General features: G+C 37.2%; 1 protein-coding gene across 2 annotated transcripts in view; it reads left to right on the top strand.

The window, feature by feature from the left end:
• Positions 1-20009, top strand: part of Cntn3 (contactin 3) — a 374705-nt gene that overhangs the window by 16509 nt on the left and 338187 nt on the right. The window contains exon 2 of one of the 2 annotated variants that reach the window (XM_026788228.1): positions 2119-2184. The exons of the other annotated variant lie outside the window; for it this stretch is intronic. The gene's annotated coding sequence lies outside the window, so the exon portion shown is untranslated. The remainder of the gene's footprint in view (positions 1-2118; positions 2185-20009) is intronic. 2 annotated transcript variants of the gene reach the window in all.

The following is a 20009-nucleotide window of genomic DNA, read 5'->3' as shown; positions in this document are numbered from 1 at the left end:
TCAGGACATTTAAGTTGATCCTTGGGTAAAGTCCAGATTTGTTGATGTGGCTGGTAATGTTTCTGTGATTTAAATCCCACCACTTTCTCTGGACTTAGCCTGGGGAAGAGTTACCCATACTGTCAGAAATTCACTAACCATTCCTGAACAGGCTCCTGTGTACAGCCACTCACTGGAGCACAGTTCTGCATTTTCTTGGCTGTTTCCTGACTCTTGATTCTTGCTTTCACACTTACCCATCAGCCACTGCTAGGATCTTCCAACCGATTTTACAAATTCAGATTACATGACAGATCATTAAGCAAATGCTCTTCTTCTTTTTATTACTCATTACTCTTACTGAATGTCTGTTTCTCATGTTGAGCAATGTGGGAAGAGGAAACTTATCTTTCCCTAGTGCGTAAGCCGGGGAAGGCTCCAGGAAATGCTGAAAAAAAGCTGGCAAGATGGTTCAGTAGTGAAAAGCACTTGTCATACAAGCCTAATGACACTTGAGCTCGTTCACTGAGTCCACAGTTGTAGTGTGACCTGCACATGTTTGCACTCAGAAGTACACACCTGGTTATATACTCACATACATAATGATAATAATAAACAAAACAATAACAAATAATAAAAGTATTGGACAAATGAGATAAAGTTAATGAGTAACCCACCAACTGTTCACAGTCTTTTCTGGTCTTGAGTATGAGCTTAGTGAGCAGTTTATTATATATTAATTCTAATGCTAACTACCCCACTGCCACCTTATAATCAAAGAGGGACATGACCAGCTTTCTTATGATGTTTGTTTTGTTACTTCAATATATTTCTAGATTTTAGAAATACTTTCCTGAATTTTTAAAATTTGTTATGATAAGTTATATTTTTTTCCTTTTACTTACCTATATGAAAATTCTAAATCATAAAATTTCCCTGAGTACTGGCTAACTGTGTTTGACACACTATCATGGTCTTAGTAGGCGCTCCATACCTATTTCATGCATAAATAATCTTGTATTAAGTGGTTGATATCATTACAATTATTTTATCCTATTGACCAATACATGACATTTCCATTAAGAAGCACTTTCCTTTTACAGATAAGAATGCAATGTATATATAATGTGTGTTATATTGGTAAACTGGTAAATTGTGACACATGCTTCTCATTGCACACTTACCCTAGGAAGAAGATAAGCAAGCTCCTTAGATCTCAGATTCAAGTATGTTTATCTCAAGTGTCCTTCCAGAACTCTTTTCTGAACACATTGGCTGCTTCCACCCCTTGCCTCTGTGACGGGGAGAAAGGAAAATAGAAAATAGTTAAGTATACTAAAGGCATTGTGTCCTTGGGAAAGACTAAAATAGATAGGAGGTAAGTCATTTCCCATAGGTTACTAGTGTTTAGCCCACAGCATGTAGAAATGATTGTGGTGGAAGCCAGAAGCCAGAAGCTTGTCTTCGGAGAGAATGCTCTACTCTCCCTAGGATTTCTCCCTCAGGAACTCTGGAGTAACTCCGCAGGGCTTCCCCAGTCAGTGTGTGCTGCAAGTTCCGAGTACTCAATTTGATGACTTTACTTTTGTCCTTTATCTGCTACTTGCTCTCTGTTCTTACACATTGGCTTGTTACATACTTAATAAATCCTTTCATTCAAAACCAGAAGCATGACTCATAGATCATTCTCCATATGGAGCAGTTGCTTATTATATCGAGGGATGCAGTATAATATGCAAATCACACTACACAGAATTAATTTATACATGTATGCATTATCTAATGCAGCTACGGATACACAGTATCTATATCACACTCTCCCCCAGCTTAATGGTGTACAACATTGATGTATCGTTTGTGTTTGGGTGTGGCTTGGCAATTCATGGAACTTCCTAGAGGGGACAGGCAGTAAGAAAGCAGAGCCAGTGACAAGTAAAGACCCACTCCACACAGGAAGCCTCTGGAGGGGGAATAACTTTGGTGGTCGTTTGGGGGGTCAGAATGGCCAAGAACTTTCTTGATTGCTACACATTCTGCTAGTTGACGCATGTCACCAGGACAGACCAGAATGTAGAGACAGGGCTACAGATCCTGTTGGAGGTTACCAGGATTAAAAGAATGCTTGGCTTTTCCCTGTAGCTCTTCCTACGCTCCAGAAACTGCTTGAGTCTGCATATGTTCTCTGGAGGTCTTGCAGAGTCTTGAGTGAGTACTGGACTGCATCTCCTGCTAACACCCCTGCCTTGTGAATTACCGCAAGTGAACACGGCTTGTAAACCCAAAGGGATTTCTAGTTCCCTAAGTGCTTACCCGTCAGACTTTCCTCAGCATCGCTGCCATTTATTTTTAGTATTGCAGAACTTATTTAATTTGTATGATCAAGAACAATAAACAGAAATTAATCTCGATGAGGGAATTAGGATAAAGAGTCTCACCTGCCAAGATGGCTTTTAATAGCACAAGCTTGTTTCCAACATGTCCTGATGATGTTTGATTGGCTTTGAAATTTATGTATGCTAAGTATGAATCCCAGAGAAAGAAACTCCCCTGACTGCAGTGATGCAAACCAGCAGGAAGTCTTCTTCTGTGTGAGCTGCACTAGCTTCATCTGTTTTTAAAAATAAATGCTCTGATCGATAGCATGAATAATTAAGTGAAAGGAGTTGTGGGATTTGGGGCTTTTTTTTTTTTTTGTAATTGTAAATTCTGTTTCACAAAGCCACAGCTCAGTAGCTGGGAGGAGCAAAGTCTGAGTTACTCCTTATTCATTAAAAAATGTACACATATGCCAAATAATGAAGCTCTAGAATGATCACTGCTCAGTGAAAATTTTTGCTTAGACTATCATTTTTTTCATCTGTACTAAATCATGTAACGAGGTATATATGTCTAATACATTAATTATTGTAAGAATAGTGATAAATGTCTTGAAATAATCATAAATATGGTTTTCTGGTTCAGGGCCAAAGCTAGCATTAATCCTTATTAGCTAATATTAAGCCCGATAAGAGAAATTTATATACATATGGTCAATATCAATTTTTTGTCAATAGATTCCTGATGTCAGTCCTGTGAATAAAGCTCTAATATAGCATTGTCTGGTCTCAAATGAACTAAGTAGCCAGAGATGACCTTTCTCCTCTGATCCTTTTACTCCCCCACCTCTCAAGTGCTGGGATTACAGGTGTGTACCCCATGCCCAGTGTGTGTGTGAAGCACAGAGGGTGGAACACACGGCTTTGTGTGTGCTCAGCAAATGTCCTGATTGAGCTACTGAGCTGCATTCCCAGCTGCTACCCATTCCTTCCTTCACTCAGCCGTACACTTAGAATCCTTCAGCAATGGAATAGATGGATTGCTTCCTCTTAACTGCCAGGGTAATTAGGAATACAGTCGGAATGGGATCACATTTCAGAGCACTGTTGTTTTTACCTCCTGAATGTACAGGGTCATTACATATATGTAGATGCCATGTCGAAGGAGTTGCATGTCTGCCTCTTAGAGTGTAATAATCTCTAATGGCAGATGTATGCCATTTCCAGTTGGAAAGACCTTTGGTGCTCAAGTCTATTGCCTCCTCTGATTTTATATTCATTACTGTCCTAGTGGGCTTAGGTAGGAGTTTTGCTAATTCATTTTGGGCATTCATCGTGGACACTTTTGGTATAAACTGTTCAATACAATTTTCTGAAATAAGAAGTACAGTTTTGAATACTAAACCATGGTGCTATGTATTTAATAGTGCAATAGATGGGTGAATTGTAGCAAATAACCCTATCATCTGTCCATCCCATATGTCCTCCACTGGGAAGTGGCCAGAAGATCGCATAGTGTGTGCCTGTGCGTGCCTTTTCTCCCCGGGCATGTCTAGGGGAACAAAATGCACCCTTGCAGCATTGTTTCTCTTCTTTCATGTCCCCTCAGTCTTTCACCTTGTCAGCATCTTTCATTCCTTTTCCCACCTTCAAATCAAGCTTCTAACATTAATTTGCCATGGTCCTAGTTGTGATATTTTGTGACTGGGAGGTGGGGTATTTGGAGAGAATATGTATATGATAGGTATCTTTTTATATATGTATGTATTATATATGTTTATAGGTGTATATACACGTATGTATGTGTATACATGCGATATTTATTTTATTATACTATTTAAGCTAGTGAAGTTATTTTCAGCAGCATCTATAGTAGCAGAAGTAATAAGCTAGTATTAATATAATTCTTTGTACAGTGTCAACCCAAAAAGAAGTCTAAGGCTAACTTCTTTCTTATTTATTCTGTTTTACACCCTTAATTCTATAGTCTCAGAAAGTTAAATTTAGTGAGCTCTGTTTACTCATTTGTAGAATCTATTTGTCATGCCTCTGAAGAAATGAAAGCTTCATACTGTTTCTTGCATAAGGCTAGCTGCTCGTGGGCAGTTGTAACTAGTCTGTGCAATTAAAAACAAAGCTTTTTCTGGATTAACGAAAATAGTGTCCATTTATGTGCAAACTCAGAAGGTCTGTTGTCGTTTGGAATCAAAGAACAGTATGATTTTGGGAATGTAAAGTTCCATGTGACAGGGCTCACCATTGTGCTCTACTGTTTATAAGCAAATTGCCTTTGTACCAAAAACAGTTCAGGGAAGAATGTACAGTTTCTTTTCTTTCAGTCACTGACAGGACTTGAAATTCTGGAGAGATGATTCAGCAGAATCTGAGATGGAGCCATCACACGCTCATGCATTATGCATGTCAAACCACAAAAAAGTCATTAATTAGCCACAGTGCATTATAGACTCCTGTTCATAAATTGTTCTAAAGTCAAAACAAATTTGTGAAGCTATAAAATTCTCAGTTAATTTGCTAGTCAGAATTTGTGTGACATCTTCCAGAAACAATGCAAAAACCTGACATCCAATAATGCATAAATTAGAATATCGACTCTATTTGCATATTCATTTACATTTTAAGTTTATTTTACAAGTTAAGTTTATTTTAAGGGTGTATTTATGCTTGGAATGCATTACTAGGAATGTATTAACTGCTGGTTTTATGAAGTAATGCAAGGTAGCAGTTGTTGACTTAGTAAATTTCACACATCCGTATTGTGTAAGTTTACCGAAAATGAATTCGCTAGGGAGAAATTTTGATGGAGGAGACACATAAACTCTAGTTTTGTTTAACATTTGAGAGGAATAAGCCACCCCTCGACATCCAAGGGAGTAGAGAGAGAGTGCTTGTGTTATTTTGTTTGGCTTCTTAAAGTGAAAATGATTGGCTGTACAGTGAGTCTTGAATTCCTTTTGCAAGCAGAGATGCATTTTTCCTGAGACTCGTTTGAACTCCCTGTCTCAACGAATTAGCGTTTCTCGTCAACTATATGAGACGAGTAAGCAGTGACCTCCAGTCTTTAACTGTCCTTGCTCCACTGAGCTGGACAGGTGGCCTGTGCCTGCCCTCCTCCTCCTCTCCCTCTGCTGGACTCACTGCCTTCTTCTCATCTGCCCACTAGAGAAGTGGCATTCCTGAAGGGCACAGTTAGCTTTTTGATGTCAAGTTTCCTCTCTGTTCTTTTCCCCAATTCTTTCTGAGGCCTAATGGCACTCACTGCTGCTCTCTGTCTATACCTTTCCCCCTTTGACTTTCATCTTGTTGGACTTTGGATTTTTTTTTCTATGTAGGTGACTGCCCTTCCATCTGGCTGTGTTTTATCCTTCTCCTCTTGCTTCATTTCATTAAGAGCCTTCTAAATCCCAGTCTTGGCGGCCTTTTCTTCTCTCTCTTTCTTTCTGTTAGGGTGGACATCCTATGTAGTTTGGGTATTTCTGCCTCTATCCTGTATCCCCCTCATCCTTGGTTAGAGTCCTACACTGACAACCACTTATTGCTATTGCATGTGTCGCCAGGGGTGCCAAACTCGAGCCTTGTCTGTGTCTGAATTGGCCTCTCCTTCCAAACATGGCTTACCTCATCTTTCTTTATTTCTGTCTCAGGACCATATTTTTTCTCCATCAGAAAAACCAGGACCTTTGTAGTTAGCACTGATTTTTATTGCCATCTAATCCCAGTCACTTATCACAATGAAATCTTGTATCCTGAGGCATGGCCTGTCATCTGTCATCTCTTCTTCCCCCACATTACAATGACCATAGCAGATGCCAACCAGGCTTCTCTTTTCCTTATATGCTAAGTAGTCCTGTATGAATTATCATAGAACACAGCTATCTCCGCACTATTTTCTCAGTGCTAAACTGTAATAGCTTTCTGCTGTTTAAAGAGAAATGTGAGGAAAGGGAAAAAGAAGCTGTTAACCAGGCATTCAAGGCTCTTAAGATCTCAGTAAAAAGTATTATACTTTATATTGCTCTTGTATTCAGATGTTCAAGCTCCATATTCTCATTCCATTATTGTAACATACATATGCACATAAGCATACGCTCATATGAGCAGAATACTTCTTGAAATAGGTAGAAGAATTAATGCTTCATTGTTTCTAAACAGCTGAAATGAAGCACTAGATATTATACAGGTGGAAATATAAGAAAATTAATTTGCAGTATAGTCAACTGTTTTGATTTTTGAATGGTTGGCTACATCTTTCCCAGAAGAAATTTATTGGATTACCTGGGCTTTGCATATCATTGTAATTAAGTTTGGATTATTCTTGGTGAGAGTAAGATTATAGTCAACAGAAATGACTCTTTTTCCTCCTGTTTGACATTTGAAAGGATAGTCAAGTATGTATATCTGTATATATTCATAGTACCACTGTGAATGTGATCGTTGAGGATATCAGCTAAAAATACAGTCAAACTGCTGATCACATTCCCATTGTAGGTAAATTTACCATGGGTGAAATGGTTTTCTGAAATACTGAGCAAACTCCTAGTGACATCTGAACATTGCCCATTCAGTTCCTTTGATTGACATTGGAGTGAAAGCCTCATATATTAATTCTGTGTAAATAAATATCCGTGAGTTCTGAAAATGATAAATTTATCTCCCTATGGAACATCCTACTTGAAAGCCACAGGAAATTGTGTTTCAAGACATCCAACCACTACAATCTGTACTCTGTAAAGAGACTGATACAGGCTAATGAATTGTTCAACAAAACTGCCCCTGTTGACTATGGCAATGTCACTCTGAATATGCCTGCCATTACGTGGAACACTCTTGTATGTTTCCAAATGCAGGGAGCTTCAAGAACCATGCCTCAGACAATCACCCAGGCATCTCTGCCTTGCCTTTTCTTCTTCCTACACATCCTCTTCTGGGTCAGGCCCTCAATCATCTGTCTTCTTCTCAATTGCTAATCTATATTGAAAGCTTACTCTTTGAGCTCTTGTCTGCTTAAGTACCCTGTAGTGATTTAGTGTCTATATTATAGTTATGTGTCTTGATACTTCCATATATGTGTAGTCTATTCCTGTCTTAGATTAAATGTGTCTGGTAGCAAATGTCAACTATTTGATCAAAATCTGCTCTGTGCCTCTCATATATTGACCATCTTCATTGAAGAATGCAGGATGAATGTCACTGAGACCATGGAGTTTAACAGAGGTCATTGCATAGCTTTGGAGCTTAGTTATTTCTGTTCACTTTGCTCAACTGTCAGTCAGGCAAGGCTAACTCTTCAACATTGCTGTAGCTGAATATGGTTAAAGTTCATGCTGTGGTCATGCTACATATCTGAAGTGGCTGGTGAAAACTGCCTGCCCTCCTTACTCAGAGACCCATGTTCACAGGAAAGTCCCCTCCTTGAGATGTTATGAAATGGGAACATGGCAAAGGGTGAAGTTCTTTTCGGACTTCTGCTTCCAGGAGACATAAGTCACTTCTGCTCCTGATTTATTAACAAAATACGCTAAAATGACCGTGATCATGATCAAAGTCAGAATAAAAAGAAAACCAGGAGACAGACAGGCCTGCCATGATATACTACAAAGTTGGCTTTTCTTTGTGTCTTTATCTTTTATTGCAGTTCTGTCCTGGGATCTTTCAGATAGAAGGGGAAATTAGCATTCCTCCATTTGAGTCCCAACATTACAAAGCAACTAGCCAGAGATGGGGGGAGTCAGACCATCTACAGGGTAATAAGTCAGGCAGTATGTTAGACTAGTAATCACCAACCACGGGCACTTCCTATTGCATTTAAAATTACTTAAGAAAACTCCATCTTTTATGTTTGGTTTGTATCGAATATTTAGTGCAGTGTTTTCGCTTTCTACATTCACATATAAGACAATATTTGGTAAAGTTATTTGGTAAAGGCAATGTATAACAGCCACTTTTCCAAATAAATTCATTGACTCCCATAACCACCCCAGGAGATAAGGATCCCTGATGGAGGAAGGTCATTGGTTAAGTAATAAAGAAACTGCTTGGCCTCATAGGTTAAAACATAGGTGGGAGGAGTAAACAGAACAGAATGCTGGGAGGAAGAAGAAGTGAGCTCAGAGGCCATGCTCCCCTCTCCCGGGCAGACGCCATGGAGCAAGCTGTCAGGTCAGACATGCTGAATCTTTCCCGGTAAGACTGATGCTACACAGATTATTAGAGATGGGTTGATCGGGATATAAGAATTAGCCTGTAAGGGCTAGAGTTAATGGGCCAAGCAGTGTTTAAAAGAATACAATTTGTGTGTTGTTATTTTGGGGCATAAGCTAGCCAAGCGGCCAGGAGCCGGGCTGTGGGAAGAGGCCCGCAGTTCCTACTACAGATCCCTATTTACTCTGGTCAGAAGAGAAGCCAGGCTTAGAGAGATGAAGACTGAACTAATATCTCAAAACTAGACAGTTCTGTAGCAGGGATGTCACTTTGATGACTCTATTAAATCACTGTCACCAGAATTCTTCATTAACCCATTACTTGGGACATCTTTTAACAAGTTTTACTTCATACTGCTTAATAAATTGCCCATTACTAAAGCAAGTTCAAAGACAGAAGGCATATTAGTTCTGCAAGCCTAAGGAACTGTTTTTGGCATTTTATCCAAGTAAGAGAAGATTATCTGGGTGTGCATATGCATCCATATATTGAGGTGAACATTAGTTATGTATGTGCATATAGATATAAGTTAACATTCCCCGTCTACCATTGCTTTGTTATTCCTTTTTTGTTTTTGTGTATTCTTCACTAAATTACCCTTCCATGTTCAGTTGGAAACTTCCCCTGTTAGTACAGAAGAAAAGAAGTTTGATAAATGCTTGTTTCAGATCTGACTTCTATAGAGAGAGAGAAAAAAAAAACATCGCCCAAGGCTACACACCCCACTTTGCTTGTCTCCTCCTGCTCTGGCAAGATAAGGATATTTTGTTTCCTTTTCTAGTTAGAAGGCATCTAACAACTTGTCATAACTTGGGAAATCTTTGAGGAAATGAATTCTGAATGCCAAGACAGTCATCTCACCATTATGCTACTGTCTTGTATTCAACTTGATACATTGTAATTTTAACAAGGAAGTTACAAGAAAGGAATTTCATACTGTGCTTCTGTGGAAACGTGAAATAAAATAAAATACAATTCTCATTTATTCTGCATTAGCTCATTTTGACAGCTTAGATGACCAGGAAAAGATCCTCATTTATCTGTATTTACCTGACATTTACATATAATATTTAGCTTACTTGAAGTGGTAAAATATTAAGTCAAAGCAGACATTGGTTGGCTCTTCCCACAAGTTCTGTTCCACCATTGTCCTCGCATATTTTGCAGGGAAGACAGATTGTATGTCAAAGGTTTTGTGGCTGGGTTGGTGTCCATATTTCTTTTTATGTAGCTTGCAGAGTATCTTCATTCACCAATTTAGGGGTGAAACCAGGTTGGGACCAGTTCAACTTCTCCATCTTCAATGAATTTTGTGAGTGTTGTTATCAGCAATGGGTCCCCAATGTCAGTTGGCAAAGAGCATCCTTTTGTTTTAGCAGCAGCCTGGATTGTTTGGGAATTTCAACTGGACTCCCTAGGCCAACAACTCAATCGAACGCAATCCAGTTCTGACACTGGAAGCCTTGCCTGGCTACAAGAGATAGTCAGTTGAGACTTCATATCCCCCATTACTGTGAATTCTGATTAGGATCACCTTCATAGATTCCAGGAAGTTTCCACTGCACTAGGTTTCCACACCAATCCACAAGACCTCCCCTGATCCCAGCTATATCTTTCTGTACTCTCTCCCATACCTGATCCCCATCTCCCTACTCCTGTCCCGACCTACTTGTAGTCTGCCCCAAAATATCTATTCTGTTTTCCTCTTTCAGGTCTATGAGACCCATAGAATCCTCCGCTTTAACTAACTTCTCTTGGTCTATGGCTTGTGGAGCTTGATTATCATTTACCTAAAGGCTAATATCACTTCTAAATGAATATATACTATATTTATCTTTCTAGGTCTTGGTAACCTTATTCAGGGTATTTTTTTCTAGTTTCATTCATTTACCTGCAAATTTCAAGACTCACTTTTTTTAACAACTGAGAAATACTCCATTTTGTAAATGTACCATGTTTTCTTTATCCAACCTTCTGATGAGGGACAGCTTATCTTGCTTGGTTAGAGTTACTCCAAAATATTTGTGCTGCCTAGACTCATGTTAACTTGAAACAATAAACTAGAGATATTTGAAAGGATTGATCCTCAACTGAGTAAATGCCTCTAAAAGTTCCAGCTTTAAGGCATTTTCCTAATTAGTGATTCATGAGGGAAGGCTCAGCCTAATGTGGACTGGTGGTTCTAGGTTCTATAAGAAAGCAGACTGAGACATTCATAGACAGTAAGCCAGTAAAAAGAACAACTCCATGACCTCTGTATCAGCACTTGCTTCCAGGTTCCTGCCCTGCTTGAGTTGAGTTTCTTTCTTGACTTCCTTGTATTATAAACAACAATATGGAATTATAAAGCAAATAAAACCTTTCTTCCCCAACTTGATTTTTAATTATGGTGTTTCACCACAGCAAAAGAAACCCTAACTAAGACATGATTATTTGAAGCTATTGTGAAAGGGATTATTTTCCTTACCTTCTTTTCTGAGATTTTTTTTTTTGTCATTTGTAAATAGGGGTCTAATGATTCTTTTAGAGTTAATATTGTATCCAGATATTTTATTGAAAGTGTTTATCAGCTATAGGAGTTTACATTTTTAGGTATATTTTTAGGGTCACTTTTATATACTATCTAACATCTACAAATAACTGTACTTTGACTTCTTCCTTTCCAGTTTGTATTCCCTTGCCCTCCTTGATTAGATATGGAGAAAGTGAACAGACTTGTCTTGTTCCTGATTTTTGTGGAACTGCTTTGAGTTTCTCTCCATTTAATTTAATGTTGGCTATAGTTTGTTGTAAATTGCCTTTATTATACTTAGGTATATCTCTTAACTATCCAAGACTTTTATCATGAAGGGGTGTTCGATTTTGTCAAAGGCGTTTTGTGTGTCTAATGAGAAGGTCATTTTGTTGCTGCTGTTTATATGGTGTATTACATTTATTGATTTTTGTATATTGATTCATCCCCGTATCTCTGGGATGAAGCATACTTGATCACAGTGGATAATCTTTTTGATATATTCTTGGATTCGGTTTGCAAGTATTTTTGAAAAAGGTTTATCTACCTTGTTGATTTTCTCAAACATCTCTTTGTTTTACTGATTTTTTTGTATTGTTTGTTTCTATTTCATTCATTTTGATCCTTAGTTTGACTATTTTTGCCATCCACTCCTTTTGAGTGTGCTTACTTCTTTTTGTTTTATAAATTTCGGGGATGCTATTATGAGATTGCTCCAATTAATTTGTGCAGGCATTTAATGCTATGATCGTTCCTCTAGAACTCCTATTGTGTCCTAAAAGTTTGGGTATGTCATGCATTAAGTTCATTAAATCCTAGAAAACCTTTAATTTCTTGCTTTATTCCTGCATTGACCATTTTTTCCATTCAAAAGAGAGTTGTTCAGTCTCCCTGAGTTTGTAAGCTTTCTGTTGTTGTTGGTTTATCTAACTTTAATACATGGTCATCTGGTAGGATGCAGGGAGTTGTTTCACTTTTCATGTTTCTGTTGACTTGCTTTGAGCCTGAGTCAGTTTTGGAGAAAGATCTATGAGATGCAGAGAAGAAGCTATATTCTTTTGTATTTGGGTGAAATGTTCTGTAAATATCTGTTAGGTCCTTTAGTTTTATAGCATCTGTTGCTCCAGTATTTCTGTTTAGTTGTTGCCTGCATTGCCTGTCTGTTGATGAGATTGGAGTATTGAACTCTCCCACTATCAGTATGTGAGGGTCAATTTGGGATTTAAGCTCTGATGATGTTTCTTTTACAAACTAAGTATGCTTGTCTTTGGGACATAGCTGTTAATAATTGAAATAACATCTTGATGATTATTTCCTTTGATATGTATGTAGTGTCCTTCACTATCTCTTTTGATTAGTTTTGGTTTGAAGTCTGTTTAGTTACTGAAAGACTATACCAGTTTGCTTCTTAGTTCCCTTTCCTTAGAAAGTCTTTTACCAACACTTTACCCTAAGTTAATAACTTTCCTTGATATTCAAGTGTGTTTCTTAGATGCAACAGAAGAATAGATCCTGTTTTCACATGCATATGATAGTATGATAGACTGTAGAGATCACATACTGTAAGATATGTGTAACCATTCAAGTGTTGTTCAAGAGTTCACGGCTTTTGTGAAACAAGTCCTATGTTGCATTGAGTATATATTAAGCAGTAATCCCACATATAATAGCACCTGCTGACATATCTATGATGCTTGCATAGTGATGAAGTTGCTTATGATGTATTCTTATCATTAAGCAACCGAAAACTTTACTAAAAGGTCATGACGTTTTCCTGTAGGCTCTCTAATTTGGCAACAGCATCTGTGCCAGGCTATATCAAGTGTAATTTTGTTTTAAAAACATGAAATACAAATTCATCGTGGTGCACAGATGTAAACAATTTATTTAACATGTTCTGTGTGATATAGGTCTTTACAATATTCTCACTAATAGTGCCTTTGCTACTTATTTTGCATATGGCCCCTCAAGAGAGTGTAGTGCTGCAGCATTAATGTGGGGGAGATGTAGACTCTGTTATCATGTGAAAAAGCTAAGGCTTTGGATTGATACAATGTTTGATAAAATACCATGCAGATTTTAGGACTAGAAACACAATGACTCTAAGCCCCGCCCATCTGTCTGCAGAAGCTGTGCTTGAAGAGGCTGCAGTTAAAAGATTAAAACGAAACATAAGATGTAAAACCAGTCAGGGTTGTTTTTTACTTTAAATACAGTTTCTTTTTCCTGTTTCACTTTTTAAGTATTGAAATGTAGTTAATATGCAATGGAATGACAGAGTTCTTTATTTATGTGGTTCATTGCATCCACTCAGAAATGTCCCTCCTCATCCTTTCTAGTTAATTTTGTCTCACCAAGATATCCACTTCAAATTCTTTGTTTTACAGAATTTTATATATGTTCAGCCCTCATATGAATAGAAATACAACAATCTATCTTTTGGAAATTGACTGTTTTATTTAATAAACCTTATGAGTATGTGTACTAGCCTTCCACCACACATGATGAGCATTGCTAAGACGGAGATGGTCTATACACATAGAGAGAACTCTTTTGCACATTGGAAACAATCACTGTGTTGAAGATGCCAGTTCAGATTTATCAAGGTGATACTGAATGCAACAGTTGACTTTTTTCTGTCTTACTTTTTTCTAAGGTTCCTGTAGGTTAAGTTCTATTCCACTTTCAGGAAGACACAAAGCTGATTGATGATACCTTCTCTTCTGATGCCCATTTGGCTTGCTTAATATTTGGATTTCTATTTCTCTAAGCTTTCTTGGATTCTGTAGTTGTCATTTGGACAACCTATTGAAGAGTGGGCTTTAGTTGTGTACACTAATCTGCGACTGAGAGGCAGTGCTTCTAACTACTGCCTTTAACTGTCAGCCACTACTCCAGGCTTTCACTGGAGCAGATCCTTGAACGGCATTACCAGTCAGGGGTGGTCCTGAGCCCTAGAGCACAAGAAACTTCTCCAGAGGTGTTGGGTGTCATGCTTCAGCTGCTTCTCAGGGTCTACCTTGGTCTTCTCCAGGGAAACTCCCATATAGTCTGTATCCTCTGCCTTCAGACCAGCTCTGACACTTCCCATGTTGCTATTAGTATCATCTAGGGCTCATGGGAAACAGAAAATCTTTTTAAGTATGTCAACCTTCTCCTATCTTCAGTTACTCCTGTAATCTTAGAAAGCACCCATACAAATGAAGTTTTAGAAATGAACATTCTGTAAATATCTATGAAGCAAATATTTGGTTGACTTACTTGTATCTCTCTTGACTAAATGCCGGTGTATAAGAATTGTGCATTGTGGGTCTTTTCTTGCCCTCTCTTACACGTTTGTGCATGTACACACATCCTCACATCCCCATATATACATACACCGTTGGTAAGTATCCCCAGTGGTGGTATAGTTTTCTGTTTTCATCAGCAATGTGTGGAGATTAAGGACTGTCACCAGCACTTATCAGTCTTTTCTATTTTAGCCATTCCAAGTGAGAAAGTGCATTTTTCTTTTTAATTTGCATGACTAATGGTGTTAAGCATCTTTTCCTGTGCTAATCTATCATTTATCTGTCTTCTTTGGGGAAGAGTTTGTTCAAGTCTATTGCCCATTTTGCTTGTTATCTTTTCATCATTTACTTTTATATCCAGCATTAAAAGGACAATGAGAATATTCTTCCAGTGTTCTGACTTGTCTGTCATTTTTTCCATGGTGTTGTTATGAACACATTTTTTAAATTTTAGTAGATATTAATTTATCATTATTTTAACTTTGGAAATAACATTTTTGTTTTGCAATTTATGGTATTGAAAATATTCTCCAGTGTTTTATGCCAGAGAAATATTTGTGTATGGAGCATCACAGGGATTGAGGATAATTGTTTTATTGTAGTCTTATTTTTCAGTCTCAGTTATGAAGAAGACTTTATCTTCACACTACTTTATTTATTACTTGATTATAAATAAAAGACCTGTTCAAAGGGGCCTATTCTGAACTCTTTACTTCATTGTTTTTATCAATGCCTTTATTATCTTTATGCAATTCTATATCATCTTATCTGATATCATCTTAGTTGTTCCTGATTAATATCTGTTACTTTAAAGGTTTCTAATTTTTTTTAAAGTTGATTTTTTTTTTCTTTCAAACACTCCATAATTGTTTTTAAATTGTAGAAGCATCTCATCTGTTTTTTCCAAAGGCCCTACTGAAATTTGGGGTTGTGGGGAGAGGATCTGCAGGCAAATCTATACAGAAGAACATCTTTACAACCCCAAGTCTTGCAGTTTCCTGTTAGTGCATCTGCCACCATCTTAGATTGTGTCCTTGGTAATGCTATTGGCTTCTGGTGTGGGACTGTGCTGCTTAGTTTGGTATAACCTAGAATCACATGGGAAGGCAGAACCTTAACTGAGGAACTGTCCAGATTATATTGACCTGTTTTGCATGAACTTTTAAAAAACTTACCCTGTATATTTGATGCTTTTAGCTTCTCTTTTATTTTGTTCTATCACTTTCTACTTTTCATTACCATGTCCAGAATCTCAAGTGCTTATTTTATATTAGTGTCCATGATTATTCTTCCTCAGCACTATGATAACATTCACTTACCATTTAAGTACCGATTTTTCTCTTTTGTAGATTTTATGAGATTTTCAAGTCCCCAATCATTTTGTCTGTGAAAACTTGAAGGTTGGTTTTGTTTTCTCTCTTCTCCGAGTGCCTTTTGATTTCTTAACCTGTATTTTTGCACTGTCTAGACTTACACCGCATTAGTACCATAAAGAAAGGAGATTAGACAGTCTCGTCTTCGTGATGGTGGTTTAAATGGTTTTATTTTTCAACACTAAAGATGATGGTTAGTTGTGGGGTTTCCTTGGAAGTATTTATTGCCCTAGGCAATTTAATTCTTTTTCTAGCACTTTGCTGACGTTTTTTTTTTTTTATTATCATGGAGGCAATGTTTTTGTATTTTTTCATGTGTTGAAGATAGGAAGGTATTCTCTCTTGATTTTTGTTATTATACAACACATTGCTCTTCATCAGTCTTACAATGTTTAATCAGTCATGTATTCTCAACCATGCTTGATAATAAAACATAAATGATTAATGTGCTGATTTTACTTTTGCTTTTCTGGTACTTTTGAGGATCTTAAAGAACATGAATATTACTTTGCCACAAAATATTGTCTCATTATTTATTTTCTTTTCATAATGTTTGTTAGACTTTTGCTTTGTGTTAACACTGGCATCTTAAAGTGAGCTCAGGAGAACTTTCTTTTGCCCTCTATGTTCTGAAGGAGTTTTCCTGTTACTTTGTAATGCTCAGTCAGCCATAAAGTCAACTAGCCTGAAGTTTTCTTCATAAAAACAGTTTGATTTGAAATTCAATTTCTGTAATTGATCTAAGTTTATTTTGATTTTCTACTCAGCAATAAGTGTGGTGATATGTGTTTTTGAAGTGGTTTGTCATTTACATGTCAGAATGGCTAAAATAAAAAACACTAAGGATAGCCTTTGCTGGAGAGGTTGTGGAGGAAGGGGTACCCTCATCCATTGCTGGTGGGAATGCAAACTAGTGCAACCACTCTGGAAAGCAGTGTGGCGGTTTCTCAGGAAATTCGGGATCAACCTACCCCTAGACCCAGCAATACCACTCTTGGGAATATACCCAAGAGATGCCCTATCATACAACAAAAGTATATGCTCTACGATGGAGCACTGGACTGAAACCCCAAGGTCCAAATCAGGAGCAGAAGGAGAGAGAGCACGAGCAAGGAACTCAGGACCGCGAGGGGTGCACCCACACACTGAGACAATGGGGATGTTCTTTCGGGAACTCACCAAGGCCAGCTGGACTGGGTCTGAAAAAGCATGGGATAAATCCGGACTCGCTGAATATAGCAGACAATGAGAACTACTGAGAAGTCAAGAACAATGGTACTGGGTTTTGATCCTACTGCACATACTGGCTTTGTGGGAGCCTAGGCTGTTTGGACCTAGACCTGGAAGGAAGTGGGAGGTCCTTGGACTCCCCACAGGGCAGGGAACCCTGACTGACAAGAGAGGGGGAGTTGTTTGGGGGAGGGGGAGCGAAATGGGAGGCCGTGGCAAGGAGGAGACAGAAATCTTTACTAAATAAATAAATAATAAAAAAACAAAAAAAAAAATAAAAAATTTGGCTTCTTTTGAAAAAAATTAGTGAAGCCATGGGTATAATTCTCTCTCTCTCTCTCTCTCTCTCTCTCTCTCTCTCTCTCTCTCTCTCTCTCTCTCTCTCTATCTCTTATGATATTGGCCTTTTAGTTCCTTCCTGCTATTGGGTGGAAAAAATTGCCTGTGGTTTATTAACCTTACAACCATGTTAAACGAACAACGATTTCACTCTGTTTTTTTTTTCTGTTTGTTTGTTTGTTACTTCAAAAAATTATAGGAGTTGATGTCTCAGTGGTTAATAGTACTTCCTCTCTTGCAGAGTACATGAGTTTGGTTCTCCACTACATCAGACAGCTTACACCTGCTGCCTGGAACTCTGGTTCTAGAGGATCTGATGATGACTTCTGACTTTACAGATACAATGCCCTGTACAGACACACACACACACACACACACACACACACACACACACACACACACACTCACACTCCTACATGACCTCCTACACCCAGACAAATAATTAAAAAATAAAAAATTCCATAGGTATGCTCTTTTTAAAATATACTTTCCCACATTTGACTTTAATTTCTTTAAATTTTGGTGATTAAACTATTGGTTTTAAACGTTTCTTCCTTATAGTGAATTAAAACCATGAACATAAAAAATTGCTTCCTGGGCATCAGTAGCTCGGACACTTGTCAGTCTTACAAAGGATCTGAGTTTACTTCCTGGCACAGTTTGGTGCCAAACCATCACCCATCACTCCAGCTCTAGGGGATTCTACTTCTTTTACTGGTATGCATTGGTGTGTAGTACATAAGTCTATCTGGGCAAAACAATTATACATGTAAATTTTAAAAATTCATCTAAAATTTAACCTAAAATTTAGTTGATATGCAATTTATATGTCATATTTTCATTTTTTTCAAAATATCTTAATCTTCTATTACGTTCTTTGAGTTACTTAGTAGCGCACGGTTATGTTTTCTAACAGAAATGATAAACTTTCAAATAGTAGAAAGCAAATATATCAACTGCCAAAATATTTTAAAAGATTTTTGTCTTTTTTTAAGACAATGCCTCATGTTGAACCTTTGATCCTCCTGCCTCAGACAGAAAAGCTATTAATTTCCAATTCATTGCATTTATTGTCAGAAGACATAGTCTTGATTATTTTATTCTTTACAATTTATTCTAGTTTTCATTTCACATGTGTAAGCTGTATAAAGTAATGAGCTTTGTTATGATATTTGCACATATGTATATGATGTTCTCCCTCTCCTGTTCCCCTTTCATTTTGTTCACTACCTCCTTAACTCGCATGTGTTAGTATACAACTATCTAATTTCTTCTATTATAATCCCTAATTCCATCCCTTTACAAACCAACAATATAATTTCTTCTATTTAGCTAAACAAATTGTGTATGTATAGCATATGGTCTTTATCAGTTCTCAGATTGATGATAATTTTGTTTTATTTCATAATTTGACAGTTGTGAAATTTTTATCGGCATTTCTCTTATGTGCTGACCTTATCCTTTATGAATATACACCCAGTAGTATGGGCTTACAGTAGTGGTTCTCAATATTTGGGTCATGACCCCATCGGAGTCGATCGATCTTTTACAAGGGACACTTAAGACAATCAGAAAATAAAGATATTTACATTATCATTCAAAACAGTAGCAAGATTATGGGTATGAAGTAGCAATGAAAATAATTTTATGGTTGAGGAGGGTCAACACAACATGAGGAACTTTATTAAAGAATCACAGCATTAGGAATGTTGAGAAACCACTGACTTGAGTAAAACCTGGAACTTCAAAAAAAGAGGAAAACACTCAAGGTCATAGTCATAGACAATGATTTTCAGATAGATCTCTAAAACCTCAGGGTAATAGCAAAAAAATAATAAATAAAATTTCATGAAATTAAAAATATGCACAATTCCATCTTTCATCAGAAAGAATGTACACCTAACATATATATATAAGTATATATGTACATACATATATACATACAGGTGATATGTATATAATAACACATATACATATGCAAGTTTATGAGACGTCACTGGGCAACAACGCTAAACTTTTACATCTGTCAGTTTGTGCTTCCCGTATTTTGAAGCTCTCTTGTCAGTTGCCTATAGATGTAGGATTTTATTCTACTCTAAAGGCATGGTCTTTTTATAATTATGGAATGCCCTTTTAATGTTTTATTGTTCTTACCTCAAAGTCTACTTCGTCTGAAAGTAGCTTATAATACTAATTTTATTCTTGGAGTTTGCATGGGTAATTGCTTTACTTGTATTTTATCAACTTGTCTTTACCCATGTTTGAAGGACATTTATCACTAGAGTCACACACTTCTTTTTATTCTCTCTTATAATGTCTGCATCTTTACTGTAGCATGTACCTTGTACTTTGTTTGTTTGGGGTTTTTTTGTGTAGTTATTAATTTGCTTAAATATATGTTGTGCTTCAAGGATCCATCTTATACATAGTCCAGATATCTCTTAAAACTAGTTGATCTGGATGTATTTTTGATGACTCTTTTCAAATTAAGTTCCTAATAAAGATTATGTATTACATCATTTAATTCTTGCTTATCAAGTTACAAATTTTATGTGTTTACAGGTAGTGTTTGAAAACCCAATAATTTGCCATTTTCAAAGTCATTACCAGAATATAGAGAATCTATAATGATTGCTGCGATTCTTGATGCCACACAAACTTTCTGGATCATACAGCTTTATCCAATTATATGTAGCTAATGATTCCTAACCGTATAGTCTGTCTGTCTGTCTGTCTCTCTCTCTCTCTCTCT

This window comes from Microtus ochrogaster, unplaced genomic scaffold (genome assembly GCF_000317375.1).
Source record: "Microtus ochrogaster isolate Prairie Vole_2 unplaced genomic scaffold, MicOch1.0 UNK1, whole genome shotgun sequence".
NCBI classification, from domain to species: Eukaryota; Metazoa; Chordata; class Mammalia; order Rodentia; family Cricetidae; genus Microtus; species Microtus ochrogaster.
The sequence above is the reverse complement of the archived record's forward strand: the minus strand, read 5'-3'. Positions and strand labels throughout refer to the sequence as shown.